Below are 6,000 nucleotides of genomic sequence, written 5' to 3'. Positions count from 1 at the left end.
CCATCTATCTCTCTATAATCTGTCATAGATACTGACTCTCCATCTAACTCTCTATAATCTGTCATAGATACTGACTCTCCATATATCTCTCTATAATCTGTCATAGATACTGACGCTCCATCTAACTCTCTATAATCTGTCATAGATCCTGACTCTCCATCTAACTCTCTATAATCTGTCATAGATACTGACTCTCCATCTAACTCTCTATAATCTGTCATAGATTCTGACACTCCATCTATCTCTCTATAATCTGTCATAGATACTGACTCTCCATCTAACTCTCTATAATCTGTCATAGATACTGACTCTCCATCTATCTCTCTATAATCTGTCATAGATACTGACTCTCCATCTAACTCTCTATAATCTGTCATAGATCCTGACTCTCCATCTAACTCTCTATAATCTGTCATAGATACTGACTCTCCATATATCTCTCTATAATCTGTCATAGATACTGACTCTCCATCTAACTCTCTATAATCTGTCATAGATACTGACTCTCCATCTAACTCTCTATAATCTGTCATAGATACTGACTCTCCATCTAACTCTCTATAATCTGTCATAGATACTGACTCTCCATCTAACGCTCTATAATCTGTCATAGATCCTGACTCTCCATCTAACTCTCTATAATCTGTCATAGATACTGACTCTCCATCTAACTCTCTATAATCTGTCATAGATCCTGACTCTCCATCTAACTCTCTATAATCTGTCATAGATCCTGACTCTCCATCTAACTCTCTATAATCTGTCATAGATACTGACTCTCCATCTATCTCTCTATAATCTGTCATAGATCCTGACTCTCCATCTAACTCTCTATAATCTGTCATATATACTGACTCTCCATCTATCTCTCTATAATCTGTCATAGATCCTGACTCTCCATCTAACTCTCTATAATCTGTCATATATACTGACTCTCCATCTAACTCTCTATAATCTGTCATAGATACTGACTCTCCATCTAACTCTCTATAATCTGTCATATATACTGACTCTCCATCTAACTCTCTATAATCTGTCATAGATCCTGATTCTCCATCTAACTCTCTATAATCTGTCATAGATTCTGACACTCCATCTATCTCTCTATAATCTGTCATAGATACTGACTCTCCATATAAATGTCACCCGCCAATAGTGCAGTACCACACCAGTATATATCTGTATGATGAGAAATGAATGACCATTTGTTAAAGTACTCCCCAAACAGACCAAGAGCTGTGTCTGACACCCTGTATGGGAAAGTGTCCCCACAACACTGGTCTGTGACAGGTCATTTGGCCTCTGACTGGAGAGAATAGAGAGAGAAGGAGAGAGAGATGTCTTTATTCTTTTGGAACTTTTGTGAGTGTAATGTATACTGTACATGTATTATTGTTTATTTCACTTTTGTTTATCTATTTTACTTGCTTTGGCAATGTAAACATTATGTTTCCCATGCCAATAAAGCCCCTCAAATTGACAAATAAATTGGATTGCGAGAGAGAGAGAATGAAGTTGCTTACCACCCGGGATACAACGGGTTAAAGCCTGACTCCGCAGGCACAACGCACCCCTCCCTATTCTACCTCTCTCTCCCTCTGTCGTTCCATTTTACTGTGTGTGCTCAGGGGGTTTCTTTGCCATCTGCGAGGACCGCGCTCATGTGTTTGTGTGTTCAGTCTTATGCACACACAATAAACTTTTCTACCGGACACCAGATAGAATTTCAAAGACACCTGCACCGAGAACAATAATATTCGGAACATTTCTTCCGGACAAAAACCTTGATCTGCTCTGGAGATCCTTTTTCTTTTGTGGCTTTTAGTACCCTTTTCAACGATTTCTGTTTCATTCGAAACAGGAGCTCGGAAACATGTTGAGGAGAGGAGGTATTTCTTTTGAAAGGTTCCCGAAGTTGGGACGCCAATGAAGCGCGATGCAAGAGGTAAGAAGGAAAGGGGGTTCGGGAAACTGCCCAGTGGTTTGGTAGACGTGATTTTCGGTTTGTTTGAGCGGTTCGTTTGGTCGGTTTAGTATTTAACTGTTAGCACCGATAGCTGAGTCACTGTTGTGCTCTGTGCCTGCCTGGTTGGGCTCGCTGCTCTGTTCTGCACTACTGTTTTGGGAAACCGGGCCCTGCTCTGTCCTATCTGACGCAATGTGCTGCATGATGTGGGTTCATTGCCCCAGTTTATACCTAAACTCCGAGGGCGAAACGGATACCTTGGACAGGGCAATTAATCTAGGATATAGCTACAAGCTTGTTAAAACGGTAGACCCAGGTGCTAGGTTGGGCAGACACTTGTCAACAGTAAGGATAGCAGAACATGAACAAGAAAACTATCCCCGATTGCTTAAATCTGACACACCTTTGATGTTAAGTAATGCAGGCTATTGTAGGCATGTGGCCGATAGCCTACTCATTCGTTACAATGTAACAAACTTCAGCAAGGTCTCTGAAGATTCTTTACGACGTAGCCAATTCTGAAATCAATCCAGAGATGGACTATTGTCAGAAATTATTTGTGGGCCTCTTTCTAAGGTTTTAAACATTCAAATGAAACCACGATTCCACCTGCATTACACAGTCTCACGTAGGTCTACCTGTGTCCAACCCAGAGATTTACAGGTCCCTACCCACCAGTGCCGTCTACACTTGCAGGCCTTTGAGCCTAAATCAAGAATAGGCCTATAACACGTCTTCATGCTCAGTCATACATCATTTATAACTTGTACTTGTGCTCATGCAGGGTTGGAGTTATGTTTAATCAAGGGCTAGGTCATGGTCTCTCAGTTGTATAAGGGAATCATTATGTCCTCTTAGAGACGACATATAATAAAGGGGAAATCTGCAGTTTCTACATCAGACTAATAAATGAATAATATGTACCCATTGATTATTGAAGAATATAACTTATAAATTCCTCAGGAGCTTAGTTCAACTGTGGTACCCCATCAGAACCCTAAATATAAACTGGTTTTACTCCAGTGTTTGCAAACAAAGTAAATGTAAACAAACACTGTGTAGCCTCAAAACATTGTTAAAACTATAATTGTATCATGGATGGTCAGTCCTTGCATCCATAGCTCTGTCTATGAATATGAGATTGGTTACATTTCTCCAGCCCCGTCCCTCAGGTTTTTACTGAAACAGTGACGAGGACTATGCTTTGTTATTGTTTCAACTACGGATTGCCCCTTTCAGTGTCCTCTTATATTTGTGTTGTTTTGATTTGATGAGTTTGTCTTCAGGGTCAGAGTGGAGTGTTGGTTTGTCAGACCAGCCCTGTTTGTGTGTGTGTGTGTGTGTGTGTGTGTGTGTGTGTGTGTGTGTGTGTGTGTGTGTGTGTGTGTGTGTGTGTGTGTGTGTGTGTGTGTGTGTGTGTGTGTGTGTGTGAGAGAGCTGCCCAGTGTTTCTTTTTGACCCACTGACTGAATGAGAGAAGGAGATGGTACCGCATGTCAAGGTGAATATGCTGTAAGGTACACAGGAGTGTAGTTCTATCCTCAAGCCTGCATTATGGATGGAGTGAGGAAGGAGAAAGGATATAGAACCCATTCCTAATTTAGATAGAAAACAGAGGACCTAGCCTGAGTGGTGCAGTTAGGACCTAGCCTGAGTGGTGCAGTTAGGACCTAGCCTGAGTGGTGCAGTTAGGACCTAGCCTGAGTGGTGCAGTTAGGACCTAGCCTGAGTGGTGCAGTTAGGACCTAGCCTGAGTGGTGCAGTTAGGACCTAGCCTGAGTGGTGCAGCTAGGACCTAGCCTGAGTGCTGCAGCTAGGACCTAGCCTGAGTGGTGCAGTTAGGACCTAGCCTGAGTGGTGCAGTTAGGACCTAGCCTGAGTGGTGCAGCTAGGACCTAGCCTGAGTGGTGCAGCTAGGACCTAGCCTGAGTGGTGCAGCTAGGACCTAGCCTGAGTGGTGCAGCTAGGACCTAGCCTGAGTGGTGCAGCTAGGACCTAGCCTGAGTGGTGCAGCTAGGACCTAACCTGAGTGCTGCAGCTAGGACCTAGCCTGAGTGGTGCAGTTAGGACCTAGCCTGAGTGGTGCAGCTAGGACCTAGCCTGAGTGGTGCAGCTAGGACCTAGCCTGAGTGGTGCAGCTAGGACCTAGCCTGAGTGGTGCAGCTAGGACCTAGCCTGAGTGGTGCAGCTAGGACCTAGCCTGAGTGGTGCAGATAGGACCTAGCCTGAGTGGTGCAGCTGGGACCAGGCAATAGGAGACAACAGACCTGGGACCAGGCTAAAGAAGGAGACAACAGATCTGGGGCCAGGCTATAGAAGGAGACAACAGATCTGGGACCAGGCTAAAGAAGGAGACAACAGATCTGGGGCCAGGCTATAGAAGGAGACAACAGATCTGGGGCCAGGCTACGGAAGGAGAAAACAGATCTGGGACCAGGCTAGGTCCTAGCTTCAGAATCATTTAATAAACTACAGGATAATATTATATATATTTTTCTGTTAAATAGGGGATTGATCACTATGGACCAATGTAATGATCACACACACACACACACACACACACACACACACACACACACACACACACACACACACACACACACACACACACACACACACACACACACACACACACACACACACACACACACACCCTCCATCTATTCCCAACTCCACTCTCTCCTGCAGCGCACAGGGCTCTCTAACTTGACCATTTTTATAGCTATTTCCTGTACAGACTCCAACACAGGAATGCCAGGAATACATCAGTGTTGTCCCAGGGCCGGTAGATGGTAGAGGGAGGAAATGAAGCCAAATACAAAACGTAGCTAGGAGCTGAACATTAACCTGCCTGGTGACTGAGGCCTTGTACAGAAAGTCCCCTATCTCCTATAGGCTCTTGTCAAAACCAGCCCTATCCCTTATAGGCCCTTGTCAAAACAACCCCTATCTCTATAGGCCCTTGTCAAAACAACCCCTATCCCTTATAGGCCCTTGTCAAAACCACCCCTATCCCCTATAGTCCCTAGTCAAAACAACCCCTGTCCCCTATGGGCCCTTGTCAAAATGACCCCTTTCCCCTATCCCCTTGTCAAAGTGGGGTTGTGTCTGGTCTGGATGTGGAAGGACCACTGGAGATAGTGGTAGTGGGGTTGTGTCTGGTCTGGATGTGGAAGTACCACTGGAGATAGTGGTAGTGGGGTTGTGTCTGGCCTGGATGTGGAAGGACCACTGGAGATAGTGGTAGTGGGGTTGTGTCTGGCCTGGATGTGGAAGGACCACTAGAGATAGTGGTAGTGGGGTTGTGTCTGGCCTGGATGTGGAAGGACCACTGGAGATAGTGGTAGTGGGGTTGTGTCTGGCCTGGATGTGGAAGGACCACTGGAGATAGTGGTAGTGGGGTTGTGTCTGGCCTGGATGTGGAAGGACCACTGGAGATAGTGGTAGTGGGGTTGTGTCTGGCCTGGATGTGGAAGGACCACTGGAGATAGTGGTAGTGGGGTTGTGTCTGGCCTGGATGTGGAAGGACCACTGGAGATAGTGGTAGTGGGGTTGTGTCTGGTCTGGATGTGGAAGGACCACTGGAGATAGTGGTAGTGGGGTTGTGTCTGGTCTGGATGTGGAAGGACCACTGGAGATAGTGGTAGTGGGGTTGTGTCTGGTCTGGATGTGGAAGGACCACTGGAGATAGTGGTAGTGGGGTTGTGTCTGGCCTGGATGTGGAAGGACCACTGGAGATAGTGGTAGTGGGGTTGTGTCTGGCCTGGATGTGGAAGGACCACTGGAGATAGTGGTAGTGGGGTTGTGTCTGGCCTGGATGTGGAAGGACCACTGGAGATAGTGGTAGTGGGGTTGTGTCTGGTCTGGATGTGGTTAGGACCACTGGAGATAGTGGTAGTGGGGTTGTGTCTGGTCTGGATGTGGAAGGAGCACTGGAGATAGTGGTAGTGGGGTTGTGTCTGGTCTGGATGTGGAAGGACCACTGGAGATAGTGGTAGTGGGGTTGTGTCTGGTCTGGATGTGGAAGGACCACT

At 45.9% G+C, this 6,000-nt stretch overlaps 1 protein-coding gene across 2 annotated transcripts in view; it reads left to right on the top strand.

Annotated features, from left to right (window-relative positions):
* Window positions 1-1,577: 1,577 nt before the first annotated feature.
* Window positions 1,578-6,000, top strand: part of LOC129842626 (epsin-3-like) — a 71,844-nt gene continuing 67,421 nt past the window's right edge. For both annotated transcript variants that reach the window (XM_055911246.1, XM_055911245.1), the window contains exon 1: window positions 1,578-1,945. The gene's annotated coding sequence lies outside the window, so the exon portion shown is untranslated. The remainder of the gene's footprint in view (window positions 1,946-6,000) is intronic.

Source organism: Salvelinus fontinalis, unplaced genomic scaffold (assembly GCF_029448725.1).
Source record: "Salvelinus fontinalis isolate EN_2023a unplaced genomic scaffold, ASM2944872v1 scaffold_0057, whole genome shotgun sequence".
NCBI lineage: Eukaryota > Metazoa > Chordata > Actinopteri > Salmoniformes > Salmonidae > Salvelinus > Salvelinus fontinalis.
This window is presented reverse-complemented; position numbering and strand designations above follow the sequence as displayed.